The following is a 15,411-nucleotide window of genomic DNA, read 5'->3' on the forward strand; positions in this document are numbered from 1 at the left end:
AAGCACGAATCGAATCAGTACACTCCAAACGCCGACAGTAGATGTCTCCTTAAAGAACACGACCGACGCCAAGGATACCCCTGTCTGATGAACCAGTGAGGAAACAGGTCAGTGTGCTTGAAATATTCGGCTGATGAAAATAACGATCCCAGTTTAGGGATTATTAATGAGTAAATGGTTTGGCCGACCAAAGCTAGGATAATGGTTACTTTTTGTTAAATTATTAAATATGTACATGAGACACTTTTGAAAGAAGTTCATTTAACAGAATAATCACGAATTGTGATTTCGAGCCACAGTTTTGAAGTTAAATTAAATTATTAAAAACGTCGAGGTTAGTTGCCAGCCACAGCAACTGGACGTCAGTGAGATAATGAAAGTAATGTTTGACCGTTCTTCGGTGAAGGATGGAGATGCGTCCCCTATATTTTGCTAACTAAGATCATGTACACTCACTATAACGTTACTTTGGTTACCTACACGCTCACGTCTCACGAACTCAAAAACCCCACGACATTCGCTGTAACCAGAGTAACGAGAATTGTGTAGTTTATTTAAAGAGCGTCTGGATATTATCTGGTTGTCATGTCAACTCTGGCTGAAGTGTTGTATGCGTGCAGCACTCCAGCTTCGAGAGGCGATACAAATTCCACGCTCCACCATCACTTTAGATATGGAGATTACCAAAACTGGCCTCAAATGGCACCAGCTAGTTGATGGAAGCTAATAATTTTGCCACTCACAAAGGGGGGGGAATGACCCTAATGGTCACCATATCATCATCAACGCAACTAATTATTTTTATTAACGCGTAAAAACAACTCTGCGTCGTATACGTCGTTCAGTATATTACAAGTAGACACGTTCTAAGGAGTCGATGAACACTTCGAAAAGAGAGGGAAGCACTAGGTGGATTAGAATAACCACCATCTCCTAGTATTAAGTTTGAAATCACTCGTAGCTTATGATACCGTAAAATTGTACGGTACCCAGACCATTAAGACTAGTATAAGTGTAAGCCACAATTGTAGTATATTACCAGTAATAAGTATTTACCATAAACGGGCTCCCAATCACAGTAGATGTGTTGCATCGACATGGTAGATTATAGTGTAGAAAAGGTGGGTGGTTGTTGTCGTTGTTGTAATTACGTATATCTAGTAGTAAATTCGCCACCTCCGTTTAGAAACCGGGGCCACCGGGGCCAATGTATCGCGGTTTTTGTGGTATAAAATTCAATTTCTGTAACTTGACTTTCGCCCCCCCAATTTCCACATAAATCAATTTATTCCTGCACTCCTCCTGGGTTCTACTTTCAGGGTTCCTACTTTCAGATCCCTAAACTATCCCCACGACAGGTAAGAGCATGACTGTTGTCGTAATTATTTAATATCCACGAGTTAAATAACGGAGTATTCCGCCATGTATTAGCTTAATTTTTAATACTTTTAACACTACTACATAAGTATAACAAATAACTTGGGCCTGAGAATGTCGTTCTTCCGACCGGATGTTGCCCAGCTACCTGCATATCCACCATTGTACCAGTAATAAGTAGTAGTAGTAAACTGCCCTATGCCTCATTTAATACTTGTAAATAAATCGAGTAAAATGCTCCTGGTACTGCAAAAACCGGTGAGCCGTACCAACCATGACGTAATGATTAAACCACACCACGTAACCACATACCCACGTGACCACAAAGTAGGTCAACCCTTCGAACCATCAGTTGTTAACGAGCATCCCCTAATCATATGCCATTGTTAATTGCAGGGAGGACACCCGAGATAACCTACCGAGGCCCGATAGTCAATCAAGTTGATTAAGCAATTAACACGCTTAGCGAAACCACCTTAAGATTATCATGTGATTTTAGACCACCTCCTATATGAAAGATACCATTTAGTCGCCCTATTTAATAAAACATGTGCAATGGAACGCATATTAACTTAGTGCTTCCAGTGCAGTTGTGCAATTGTTTAGCGTCTGGTTTTGATCTTTTGATGGTAAAAAGGAATTAACACCCCATAGCACCGTAAGTATTTTAAGAATTGTTGGTCTCAAACACCCATCCCAGACTATTGACGGGGCCTTCGGAATGTCGTTTAATTAGGTCGTTCTTGTAACAGTTAAGTTTCAAACTAGTGAGACTGGCCACTCAGTTAGCGATCGTCACGTGTCTTTCGGGAGCTGGGTTCCAATGAAATTCACACATTTATGAAATCTCACACAGTCTGACAGTTACTCCTGTTACCACAGTTACCGGCATTTTATCGGTTCCACCCGACTACTTCCACGATCATCATACTAATTCCGCAGGTCGTTCTCACTCTAAACATACCGCACAAACGACCCTCGTACCCCACACAAGATCGAACACAACCCCAACTATCGTGGCAGCTGCCGCGACGCCCCTAACCATTTTGGCAATATAAGACAGGACTGTTTATAATTGCGCAACATAAGTTTAGTTGATGTATTACGATAAGTATCATGACGTAATACTGTACCTGACAAATGCTACGACGTACTCAATTGTAGTTTAACATCTTTAATTCTTGATGTAAGGGTTGTATTTTATTATTTTTAAAATGTACATGTAAGGGGATACAGTTTTAATCCCGAATTGCTGAGATAGTACTTGTTTAATACTACTTTAAATTTCTTAATTCGAACTTATAACTTATGTTTGATAGGCCACCTCACGTGTATTATTATATAACGTCCCAAAAATTGTTGATGTTACTCCATTGGGAGAGCGGTACTGTGAGAGAAACTTAATCATGTCGTCAAGTTGAAGAGAAGAATGATGAAGAGTTGAGACGCATGAAGCGTAAGTATGCTGGCAGGGGCCCCGTGATTAGAATAAAGTTGAAGTGTAAGTGTGTAAGTGTGTGAGTGTAAAGAAAGTAAGTAAGTAGAACCGTGCTGGAATGTAACCGTATGAGTAAGCTGCTGTTCTGTGCGAAATAAGGTTAACCCGCTGGATTTTATATTCAGTGTTATTGACCAGAGAATAGTGCCTGAAAAGTAAGAGAATCGAAACAGCACGTGACTCATGAGTCTGAGTGGTGAATGTGTGATATGTAAGTATTAAGTAATGATAGCAGAAGATATGACAAATGATGTTATATAGTATAAGAAGTTATGCCAGCTGGGCCCCAGATTATATGAGAATGAAAATGATAGTGTATAGTGATGGTGTAGAGATCTCACGCGAAGTAGAAGTTATATATTCCTGCAGATGCCGACAATGGTCGATGCCGCAAATAGGGCGAAGGTGAGTCAGTTTCGTAAAATAAATAGGATTAAAATAAGTGTACTAATTAGGCATTGACTGGCTCACGTGAGTATGTCGTGTGATGAATGTGTGAAATGTGAGAATTGATAAGCGCTATATAAGTATAAATTATATTCCTGCAGATGTTACGGCCGAGTTTTGCCGATTCCGCCAATTTAGAAATCAGTACAAATGTGAGTTACTGGGCGAAGAAGGACCAGGTTAAGTAAGCATACGTTAAGGAACTGATAGTAGGATAGCCACCTATGTACACTAGGTGATGACTGGTGCCTTGTTAAGAATATAATGTGACGGCACTTTCAATGAATGCAAGTGTGAGTAGTATGGTTAGATAAGAAGCATAACACCGCTCTCCCTCAAATTTTAATGTAAACGTTTGTCACTACAAGTGCTATTATATTATATTGTGGCTAAAGGAAAAGAAATTTTTAACACTCAAATTTACCCTCTTCCTATCAGATCAGGTCAACCCAAAGTTCAACCTCGCAATGAGCATGGACGCGAAGCACGCCATTAAAAAATTAACCAGTATTCCCTCAGAAATGGCCGATGAGCAAGCCCCTATGCGTCCGGCTGCAGCCGCCGCCGCCAACCCGCCGAGACTCCACCCAATGTTCGTACGAGCACCGCCGCAGTTCAAAAGTGGCATGGATCTCGAACTCTACCTCCAACGTTTTCGTGCATACGCCCGATCCATCAATTGCCCCGCTGACGAACAGGCTGACCTCCTCATCAGCCTGTTGGAGGACAAGGCCCTAGAAGGGATTTCTCGGACTGTACAAGACGCAGCTGGTGATATCGACGACATTATTGCCCAACTCCGACGAGCCGAAGGGTGGAATAGAAACAGCGAGCGATACGTCACGGAACTAAGGAACCGGAAAAGACTTCGCACTGAAGGAATTTGGGGGTACCACCTGGAACTGTTCAAGTTATCCAACAAGGCGTACCCCAACGACCCAGCAATGAGAAGAGGATCACTTCGCGAGTCCTTCATAGCGAATATAAACGACGCGTACCTGGCGTCACGGTTACGAGAGCTACAGGAGCTCGACATGGAGCAATTGCTAGACGCCGCCATTATGTTACACGGCTGTCAAGCTGCCTCATTCAAAACAGCAAACACCGTCACGTCCGAAGACGACGTAACCAATCAACCACCACGTGATGAACTAGGACAACGAATGGACAACTTGTCACTTAGATTGGACCAACTTGCGATAAACCAAGTTGCCAGCAATCGAGCACCAGGTGGCCAACACGACGGCACGGGAGGTCCAACCAGCCATCAGGACGGGTACCACTACGACGGTCCACAACATTCATTCCCTAACCCTCCAGTACCCAGTAACCAATTTAACTCTCAACTACGAGACGGTTCTTGGATATTTGTCCCTAACGACCAAATGGACTACAATTCCCACCGATTCCACCAAAATTAAACAGATCCACGGTAACCTACGTGTCCCAGCAACCAGGACCATTGACACGCTCAGCAAGCCACGTATCACTGGTGGTAGCAGCGGAACCGACAATCGTCGCACCCTACCGGAATATTTACCCGGAAACTCCGACGGGTCTCTAAACAAACAGGACTAAGTATCAACGGTAAACAGGTGACGTATCGTGTAAACAACTATATTATTTTTAATCAATTATATCGATTTAACCCACTATACAAATTTACCAAATTAAATTGGAACTTTTCTTTAAATTTTTAAATAAGTTATTTTAACTCTGGCGTATTCTGATTACGCTGCCCTACAATCCACTTTTCATACAGTATACCTTCTTTTAGATCGCTACGCTAGCATAAATAACCATAGACTAACACTCAATTCCCTTCAGAACGCTGACACGCCACCTAACATGGACTCAACACAACCAGACGTACAACGCCGGGGAGTGAATTTCGTTCAAGGACGCTGGTTCACAGAAGACACCTGATAAACTATTAAACCCTTTTCTTGACGAACAATGACTAACGTATTTTGCCGTGAGAATAAGAAAAGAACAGATTTTAAATTTTGTTTTGGAGTTTAAACCTATTCTTAACTATAAGCACCACTATTCATTGTTGCATAACAAAGACACTAGAAGTGTATTGCCTACGATAACTATGTACGTTGATTTAACTAAACCAGACTACTAAGTTCAATTATTGTGAAATATTACGCATGCCCCAATTTATATCACCGCCGCTCCTTATAGAGGGCCACTTTTAATTTATATCACTGCCGCTCCTTATAGAGGGCCGCTTTTAATTGACTTTTATTTAACTATGGGTAATTTACAGCATGCCGTAAATTAACTTACACAGCCTTCTAGTCCGCGTAGGAAAAACCGGAACTACGAACCCTTACAGCCGACGGTGATGAAAGTTCGACAACGACAGCAGAACAACCGATGCTCAACGGAGATGTACCCCCAAATAATTGACGTGGGCGTCAACTTAAAGAAAGAAAGCTGTAAGAACCCCCGGATCTGACGTTATCCAAGACCGGACCTTACCCAGATAGTTCGCCCCTGGACCAGCGTACATCGGTTGTCATGGTAACATCGGTTGCCATGGTTACAGAAACCCGACCCTACGGCCAAACCAGCCGGGAGCTGAAGTGTCGATAATTAGGATCTCGCCAAGGATTAACCATTCAGTTGGGTGTTAAGATAACGACCCATACCACTATGGTAATTGGTCTGATAACGGACCAAGCGCGGCCCGCCCCGGTAACAACCAAAGAAGTGCCGCCGAGACTGTCGCCCTCAAGATACTGCTAGCGACCTGTGAACCACGTGTCACGTCGCATCACTTCTCTTGGACCGATCCAGAGTACGTTACGTTTTTCCACTCGTGACTTAAGATGGAAGTATCCGGGAGGACTTCACCACCTTGATGGACTCTGCCGATTTCTCTGGACCTCACCCTCGAGCGGCTGATGATGAACCGCCACTGTCGCAGTACTTCTCGGAGTAGCCACCACGTCGAACCTTGTCGGATTCTACGCCTCCAAGCTTCACCAGAGATCTAACGACCACCGGAGTGAGTACTCCTAGAAGGCTTTAGGATCAGAACTTACGTTAAATTATTATGACGATATTACGATTATATATATCCATTGCTTGGTATAATTACCTTGATGTCAGAAGCTATATTCTGGCCCCCTAAATAGGCGTACCTTACTGGTGTTATTATATAAATCAGTGACAACAAGGGTCACCAGCCAGGAGCAATCCTGTGCTGCAAATTGTCAGTGAAATTACGTTAAAATAACAACACTACTAATACGGAATGATGCCGTGTCTCTCGGAGGCTTTCGAGTGCCACTAAATTAGTGGAACGTTACGAACCCGAGACCCTGGTGGAACCTGAAGGAGGACATGATGCAGGTAAGTATTGACCCGCTTGCCCGGGCTATCCAGGTTTGATCATGTTTGGGAGCTATAGGAAAGCTTCTATGGAGCCTTAAATAAACTCTCCGCCCTAGGTTGTTTGACGTATTATTCCAGGCCACCTTTTGTAGTGCACAGCCCGTTTAACGACGGCTGGGCTCTTACAAGTACTACTACAGGAATGCCGCGGTACTTTCGTCGACGAACTGTTGTACGCGCGGTTTCTTAACTTTTTACGAATAAAGTCTTTTGACTCATCAAGATGATCCATTCAGAGAAAATAATCCAAGTCTCTAACAAATAAAGGCTTCTTCGCAATACTCACAAGTCACTGCAACTGTGAGCTTTAGCGATAACATCAGCACTATTCCCAGAGCCTTTTATTACCAGTAAAGGTATATCTGAGAGATGCAGGTGAGTTAACCATGATGTAGATTGCAGTTATCATTTCATTGATTTAAATCAAAATCTATCTACAATAATAATACCAATAAATCTGTGGGTGTCATGCACGTGTGCAATTTCTTAACAGTTTATTCAAAAAACGGTAAAAGTTATGGGACTGGTTTTTTCGGTATAGTTTCGACAAAACTCTAACGAAGCCATTGAATAATCTTTTTTAATCGGCCGGTGGTAAGCGTTTCAATTAATGGTTTTGTACCCCAAATTTGATACTAAAGTGTTTCATTTTTCATCTTCCTCAGTTCCTCTATAAGTCTCAGAGACTCAAAACTATTTAACCTGATCATACTACTCTATAAATAGAGTCTGAGAGACTCTGAGAGACTCAGAGCTACTCACTTTGTCTCATGGAGAGTAAGCACGTAAGAGCAGAGTTAGGACCACCGTTCAGGATAACTTGTATTATAGGGATCTCTCTTTGACTGGCTGTAGAGAGTATTTTGTTAAACATTAAGTAAAGAGCTCGGAATAAAGCAACTGATTTTTATTTAGAGCTACAAATGGAGTATTGTGGAGTATTGGTACAATTTTCGAACGTTGTTAGAGCGAAAAACAACAACAATAGACTTCTAGAGTGAAATAGACTACCAGTTTTCTCGATGGGATATGTTTCGGCTATCTTTCTTTCTAGCTTAGCTCTGAAAACCATCTCACCCCCAAATGTTCTATCAGTACCTGGTAATCATGTTTGAGATCTATTCATTATCTTGATTGTTGTTAAAAAGTTAAAAGTTAATGCATGATCTCTTCTGTTCCTCTGGCTCTAGACGTCAAACAGGGCAGTTATATCTTACTATGAGGTTATAAGGATCATCACCACCTATATATCTATACGGAACCTATAATTATATACGGAACCTAAATGGAACATATATGGAACCTCACCATTATCTACCAGAATAAAGTGGGTATGGTGTGGGTTCAGAGAGGCAGTTGACCCCAGAGGGTTAAAGCTTCCGTCATAGTCGAATGTTGCCGAGGCTCCCTTGTTTCGCTGGAACCAATGTGGGGATTATTGAAACGCGGTTAAGAAAATATCTTGCGTTACATTATGATAAAATTATTATCGTGGAAGAGTATAATGAAAGTGAGTGATATATTTCATATAAGAGAAGGGAAAACTGTGGACATACCCGTGAGTCAGCTGATCTAAGAAGCTGAGATTTGCCCCTCACGATACCCCATGTTGCAACTCCGATAGTTACAATATCTCCCGGAAACGCGTACACAGCGTCACCCACCATCTTCATAACACCCTGGAAATATTGCAGGTGTGTTATAGGTCAAGTGATAGATCACGTGTTATAGGTCACGTGACATTATTATCCACATCGTACTTTATAATTAGCAAACTCCAGGAGTTGTGCAAATTTACTCACAGCATCAGTTCCACCTGTGACGATCCAAGCATTAGCGCTCTTTGCCGCCGCGCACAAGCCCTTCGCAAAGTTATTCTTCAGTTCACCTGGCACTTCAAATTTACCGGCACCACCTGTGACAGAGATTACTAGGTTCGGTTCCTTGTGTTCGTCCATGCCCCATCTGAGGAGATCAACAAATTAGACGACTAAGAAACAATTTGTTATAATATGTGAGTATTTGATATCATTTCTACAGGAAAATAGTTTAATCTGAGTCTGACTTTTGTATTAAAATATCTATGCAGCTTAGGAAATTAATTTTAAAAGTCTCACAGTTCCTCGAGAGTCATGAGGTTGATGATCTTGTCCATACCCTCCTCGGTCTCGCACATACTGTCTGATATCCTCACAAACTAAACAGATTCATTCATGCGACCAATTGGTTAACAAACATTTCGTAACTCTATTCTCCAGCATATAATGCATAGTACTATAGTATTTACCGTATACTACAATTACAATGTATATGTTCTGAAGGGGTTCATACATGTCATATTCTAAACTTTAAGTCGCAAGTGAGGTCAATCAACCGTGAATAAACTTATTTTACCCAGAAGGAACTTACTGATAGTTGGATAATATCTATATCCGGTTATTTGAGAAGCAACTTACTGATAGTTGGATAATATCCGGTCATTTGAGAAGGAACTTACGTCAGGTGTCTGATCAGTATCCTCGAATATAAACTTCATTTTACCGTACCCGTTAGTAGGCACATCCTTACAATCCTGCAGCTTGTTCCACGCTCCTGTAGCCTCTACTCCTTTTCTTAAAGCTGTCTCTGTGTGGTCTTCTCTGTTTCTTCCACACCCGCAACTGTTGGGATACAATGGTTTGTCTGGTCTTAGTCTTTACGTTTTAGGACTTGCTGGTGATTACGTTTAATGAAAGTCATTTTGTTAAATCTAGCGTGCAACAATGAGCTGTTGGGATGAAGTAGTTTAAGGAGCTAAAGTTATTGGTATCAGTATTTACGTTTGAGAACATACTGGTTGTGTTGAAAAAGTATTATCGTGGACGTAAATGAAACCATCTGGTATGACTAGTAACTTTGATTGAAAAGCATTAATAAGTTACTTTATTAAATCTTGCGTGCAACAATTAACTGATAACAAGGTTTTGTTTAATACTTCTATTCATCAGACGTATTATTACAAGTATTATCAACCTAGATGTATTAAACAATCGTATTAATCAAAACAATGTGATTAAACGTGCAGTTATATTCAGTTAGTGTCACAATAATTGCAGCAATAATCTATAGTATTATACTATAGATTATTGCTGCAATTATTGTGCTATAATAGTAGCCTGATACTGATAGATCACTAATTCTCCTCCCAGTATAGAGTATGTTGTTTTATTATTTACAGTTCCATTACATAATTTGTATGGAATGTTAAACATCTATTGTATGTGACCGTATTACTGTATTAATATGTCACATTGTTTTACGATTGTTTAAACGTACAGTTATATTCAGTTAGCGTCACAATAATTGCAGCATGCCATATTGTCAGCAGTATGGGACCACATATTAATACGGTCACATACGATAGATGTTTTACATTCCATACAAATGGAACTGTAAATAATCAAACAACATACTCTGGGTGGAGAAAGTGATCTATCAGTATCAGGCTACTATACAAAGTGCCCTCGATATAACTTTATATAATATAGTGCTATCGAAATGCCGCAAAATGCTCATTAGACAAATAATATTAACACTGGTTTTACTTTTGAGCCGGTCAGTTTTAGAGAAGAAATGAATTAAATAAACAATGGAAACAATAAATCATCAAACAACAAACACTGAAACCCTTACCGGTCGTCTCCTGGTTTCTTTTCAGCAAATCTCTCACACTCTCCTTTACAAACCACATGCCTGTGTACCCAATGATCCTGAATAGCGGCATTTTAACAAGACTTATAGGTTATCTAAAGAGCTGGAAGAACAGTTAAGTTTACTATATTATCTAAGCAATGAATTTATCTTTATATCTACGATGTTTCAGGTCTACTGCAGTGTAACTACTCCAAGAACTCGGCTCACCGTTTATTCGCGCACAATATACAATACAACTAACAATTCATGTTTGTTATAATAATTGAACCTAGTTGTAAGACCAGAGATCAATTTTTTCAAATAAAATAAAATAACAAATAAATAGAAATATTAAAAATATCACCTGCTGGTCCTGTTGCCGCAGACTCGGCACATAAATATTTTCGATGAGATTATTCATGTTCCTCACAGGCCAGACATGAACAAGTAGTATGTTCCACACAAGTACGCTACTCAATAAACTAGAAACTGTTATAATCCGTTAAGTGGGCAGTACACGAAAACGTGAATGGTTAATGGTTATAATATACAGCTTATAGTTTACAAGTTTATTATAAATCTTCCGTGGAACTAGATGTGCTCAGTTATTTTTTCCCTGGTCTGTTAAATGTACACAGGATATGTATAAATGTACACTAGATGTGTACCTATATATCCAGTGTACATTTAACACACCAGGGACAAGATATTCGATATATCTAACGAAACGGTTTAAGGACCAGAAAGTATTTTGTAAGTTAAACAAAAGGTTTTGGCCAACTTATAAAAAGTCTCGTGCAGATTGCAGATTGAACCAAAATATGTTATAATTGTACCGTGTAAAGTGTACCATGCTTTTTGGTGCACATTCCGCAGTTGTTTGTGTTCAGAGATAGATAAACAACACATGTGTCAGCAAAGCTTCTGGGATATATCAGACGTGTGGATACAAAGCTTCTGGGATATATTATAGTTGAATACACAAACATTTGTTTCTATGAGAAGGGTGAGCAAGAAATGTTTGGCACTCAAAGCGTAATAGTCTAATCCAGGTTTTTGAGGTTTATCTTGGTACTTTATCATGGTACTGTATTTGAACAAAACCCACCATTGGGTAGAGTGAACCGCTGCCAGTGTCTCTTTTTCCTGAATCCCAAACAAAAGTAAATTATATTAATATGAATGACCGTCCGTAAATGCAAAATGATACCGAGAATGAAATCGGTCGCCCCCTTCTTCCATTGGAATATTATATTAAGAAAAACTTCCCGAAGGCAGCTCTACTCGGCAATAATGATTCCATAAACATCAGCTAATTAGACACTAACTACCACCCTTATCCGGAAATGTGGCCTCGGCCACTTTATTCTGCTGATGCACAATGATTATACTTTAAAACAATTCATGATTGTTTGATTCTACGTCACGTCGGAATCGCAAGTAGGATAAATCAAAATAATCATTCAATTGTACTTTGCCTTAGCTATGCTACAAATAATTAACTTGTGAATAAATATTATTCGTTACTTTTTATTCAATAATTTATTAAAATATTAAATTTATTCGAATAGCTTACATGTAATAATGTAATATCCGGATTGAAACATTATCTATTAATCGCATAACGAATAGCGTACACTTGCACATGAGCCTATAAATACTATTTGTTACGTCATTAAATTAACTCGTGTAACCCGTGCCTACGGCCGGGGGTGGGGGCCGGGACTTCACTATCGCAGTTAAATTTCAAAAGTATAAACGGTGCGAAGGTTTAAACGGTGTAAAAGCATGATCACTCGCTCAGTCAAAACCAACACGTATCCAATAGTAATACTTAATAGGCAATCTTGCAGCTCCTAGCTCTACTGCCAAATTACCTAATTATAAACCAATGCTGTAATTAGAGAATTAGGGGTCGAGCTGTAAATGGGGAGAGAGAGTGTGAGAGAGGGGAAAAAGTGAAACACTTTAGTGTCACATTTGGGGTACAAAACCATCAATTAAACCACTTACCACCGGCCGATTTATAAAAACTTTGCTTATTTGCTTCCTCATAGTTTTCTCGGCACTATACCGAAAAGAACCAGTCCCTTAACTCTAACCGTTTTCTTGATAAAGCCGTTCGGAAATTACACGCGCACAGACGCACACACATTTTGAGATTTTTAGTATAGATTCGAATAGCCTACACTTGCATTTGACTTATTGACATTGTTCGGCATCCTATTGTACTGCTACAAAGTCGTGTTTCAAACTGCATTCGATAATACAGTCATGTCAATTGCTTGACTGCATGACCGATATGTTCGAAACGTTCGGGACACATGTGTAGAACACACTCAGGTGTACTAACTTAAGTATACAGGTTGGTTTAACCACTGAGTTTTACAAAAACAACCCACTTCGATGCAGTTATTGTTTTGTTCTAATTTTTCTATGAGTGCAGATCAATTAGGCACGAGTGTTGTTCAATTAGGCACGAGTGTTGTTCAATTAGGCACGAGTGTTGTTCAATTAGGCACGAGTGTTGGTCAATTAGGCACGAGTGTTGGTCAATTAGGCACGAGTCTTGGTCAATTAGGCAATTAGTAATGATAATAGTTTTGCTCTGATCTTACTTTTATAAGTGCTTAGTGCTGGAGATTTTTTTTTCTGACTTGACAGCACAAACATTGGTTACGATGTAGTATTAGACCTAATTCTACTGTTTTCATTTCAAATTCGTTGATGGCACTTACCCATGAGCAACATTTGCAACTTTTATCCAACCTGAAAGAGCATTTGGGTAGTACACTGTAAATAAATAATAAGTTTGATCTGACAACCCAATGAAAGAGCATATTTAATATAACACAACTCTATGATAGCACGTGATGCGTCAATTAGATACGGAAAATTGAACAGGGTCGCCAACAATAACATCAAAGCTGTGACCTAATTCACCTTTGATATGGTGTATCAGACTAAAATATCTATTATCACATGCTGACATTCACCAAGTGTAAACTCTGCCCTGACTCACTAAGATCAGCTTGGGTGGGCGACAATTGACCCCCCGACAATTGACCCCCCGACAATTGACCCCCCGACAATTGACCCCCCCGACAATGTAATTTAATACAATTGACCCTGACCCTGACCCTGACCCTGACCCTGACCCTGACCCTGACCCTGACCCTGACCCTGACCCTGACCCTGACCCTGACCCTGACCCTGACCCTGACCCTGACCCTGACCCTGACCCTGACCCTGACCCTGACCCTGACCCTGACCCTGACCCTGACCCTGACCCTGACCCTGACCCTGACCCTGACCCTGACCCTGACCCTAACCCTAACCCTAACCCTAACCCTAACCATAACCCTAGCCCTAACCCTAACTCTAACCCTAACCCTAACCCTGACCCTGACCCTAACCCTGACCCTGACCCAGGACTCTGACCGTAACCCTAACCCTAACCCTGACCCTGACCCTGACCCTGACCCTGACCCTGACCCTGACCCTGACCCTGACCCTGACCCTGACCCTAACTCTAACCATAACCCTAACCCTAACCCTTACCCTGACCCAGGACCCTAACCCTAACCCTGACCCAGGATCCTGACCCTAACTCGATCAATTGACCCCAGTGTAATTACATGGGGGGTCAATTGTCGGGGGGTCAATTGTCGTACTTAACCCTAGATTTCGCGACAATTGACCCCAGTGTAATTACATAGGGGTCAATTGTCGGGAGGTCAATTGTCGGGGGGTCAATTGTCGGGGGTCAATTGTCGGGGGGTCAATTGTCGCGGTACCGATCAGCTTATCTTCACCGTGTAATGAGCTGGCTACTTCTTTGTTCTTCAGTCCTTTTCAGTTATGTCACTACATCTAGTCGAGAGTAGTTTCTTTTATTTGTTGGTGGTATTTATCCGAAGATTATCGAATAGACTTTAAATATACGCTAAGAAAAGTAAAATTAATCACTGCTTTCCCTTTCTCTTCTATTTCTCTTCTATTTCTCTTCCCTTTCTCTTTTCTTTCTCTTCTATTTCTCTTATATTTCTCTTCTCCTAAAATCTTTATATTGCAATTGTTTAGTCAGCCAACCAGTTGCTCGAAATCTTGAATTCTAATGCATCGCTTACTTCAATAACTAAAATTGGTCAATATCTATAGCTAAAAATTGACCAATGAGCCACTTAAAAAGTAAAAAGAGTGCTCCTTCACCGCATTTGTGACGTTTATTGGAGATCAGACAATACGTCGATAAGATCACGTATAGTGGACTGCTGCCAGTGTCTCTCTTTCCCAAACAAAAGTAAATTATATTAATATGAATGACCGTCCGTAAATGCAAAATGATACCGAGAATGAAATCGGTCGCCCCCTTCTTCCATTGGAATATTATATTAAGAAAAACTTCCCGAAGGCAGCTCTACTCGGCAATAATGATTCCATAAACATCAGCTAATTAGACACTAACTACCACCCTTATCCGGAAATGTGGCCTCGGCCACTTTATTCTGCTGATGCACAATGATTATACTTTAAAACAATTCATGATTGTTTGATTCTACGTCACGTCGTAATCGCAAGTAGGATAAATCAAAATAATCATTCAATTGTACTTTGCCTTTTAACATGGTTTCAAGGCACCTGAATGAGGCCATTTCGGGGTTGTTTAAAATTAAAATTCGTATAAGGTCGTATAACAGTGCTGGCGCGTATTTAATGCAAATTTCTTTAAAATCTCCACATAACTATTTTTATTCCTGTCATCTTTGACATTGAATTAGAATATTTTGAACTAAAAATTAACCTGTTGAGCGACTCATGAGCCCTGCGATTTTTACGTGCTCAGAGTTGTGATTCTTCTGGGATGAACGAGGGGGAATAATGGCCGACGGTCGTGCTTGCCGGCACTGTGATCAAAGGAGTAGGACAAGTGACATTCATAGGTGCTTATTGCTTAAATTAAGTTAACGAGCGTTATGTGTTTCAGCTTCTAGACAATTTCCTCCATT

Source organism: Bolinopsis microptera, chromosome 12 (genome assembly GCF_026151205.1).
Source record: "Bolinopsis microptera isolate Bmic1 chromosome 12, MBARI_Bmic_1.0, whole genome shotgun sequence".
Taxonomy (NCBI): domain Eukaryota; kingdom Metazoa; phylum Ctenophora; class Tentaculata; order Lobata; family Bolinopsidae; genus Bolinopsis; species Bolinopsis microptera.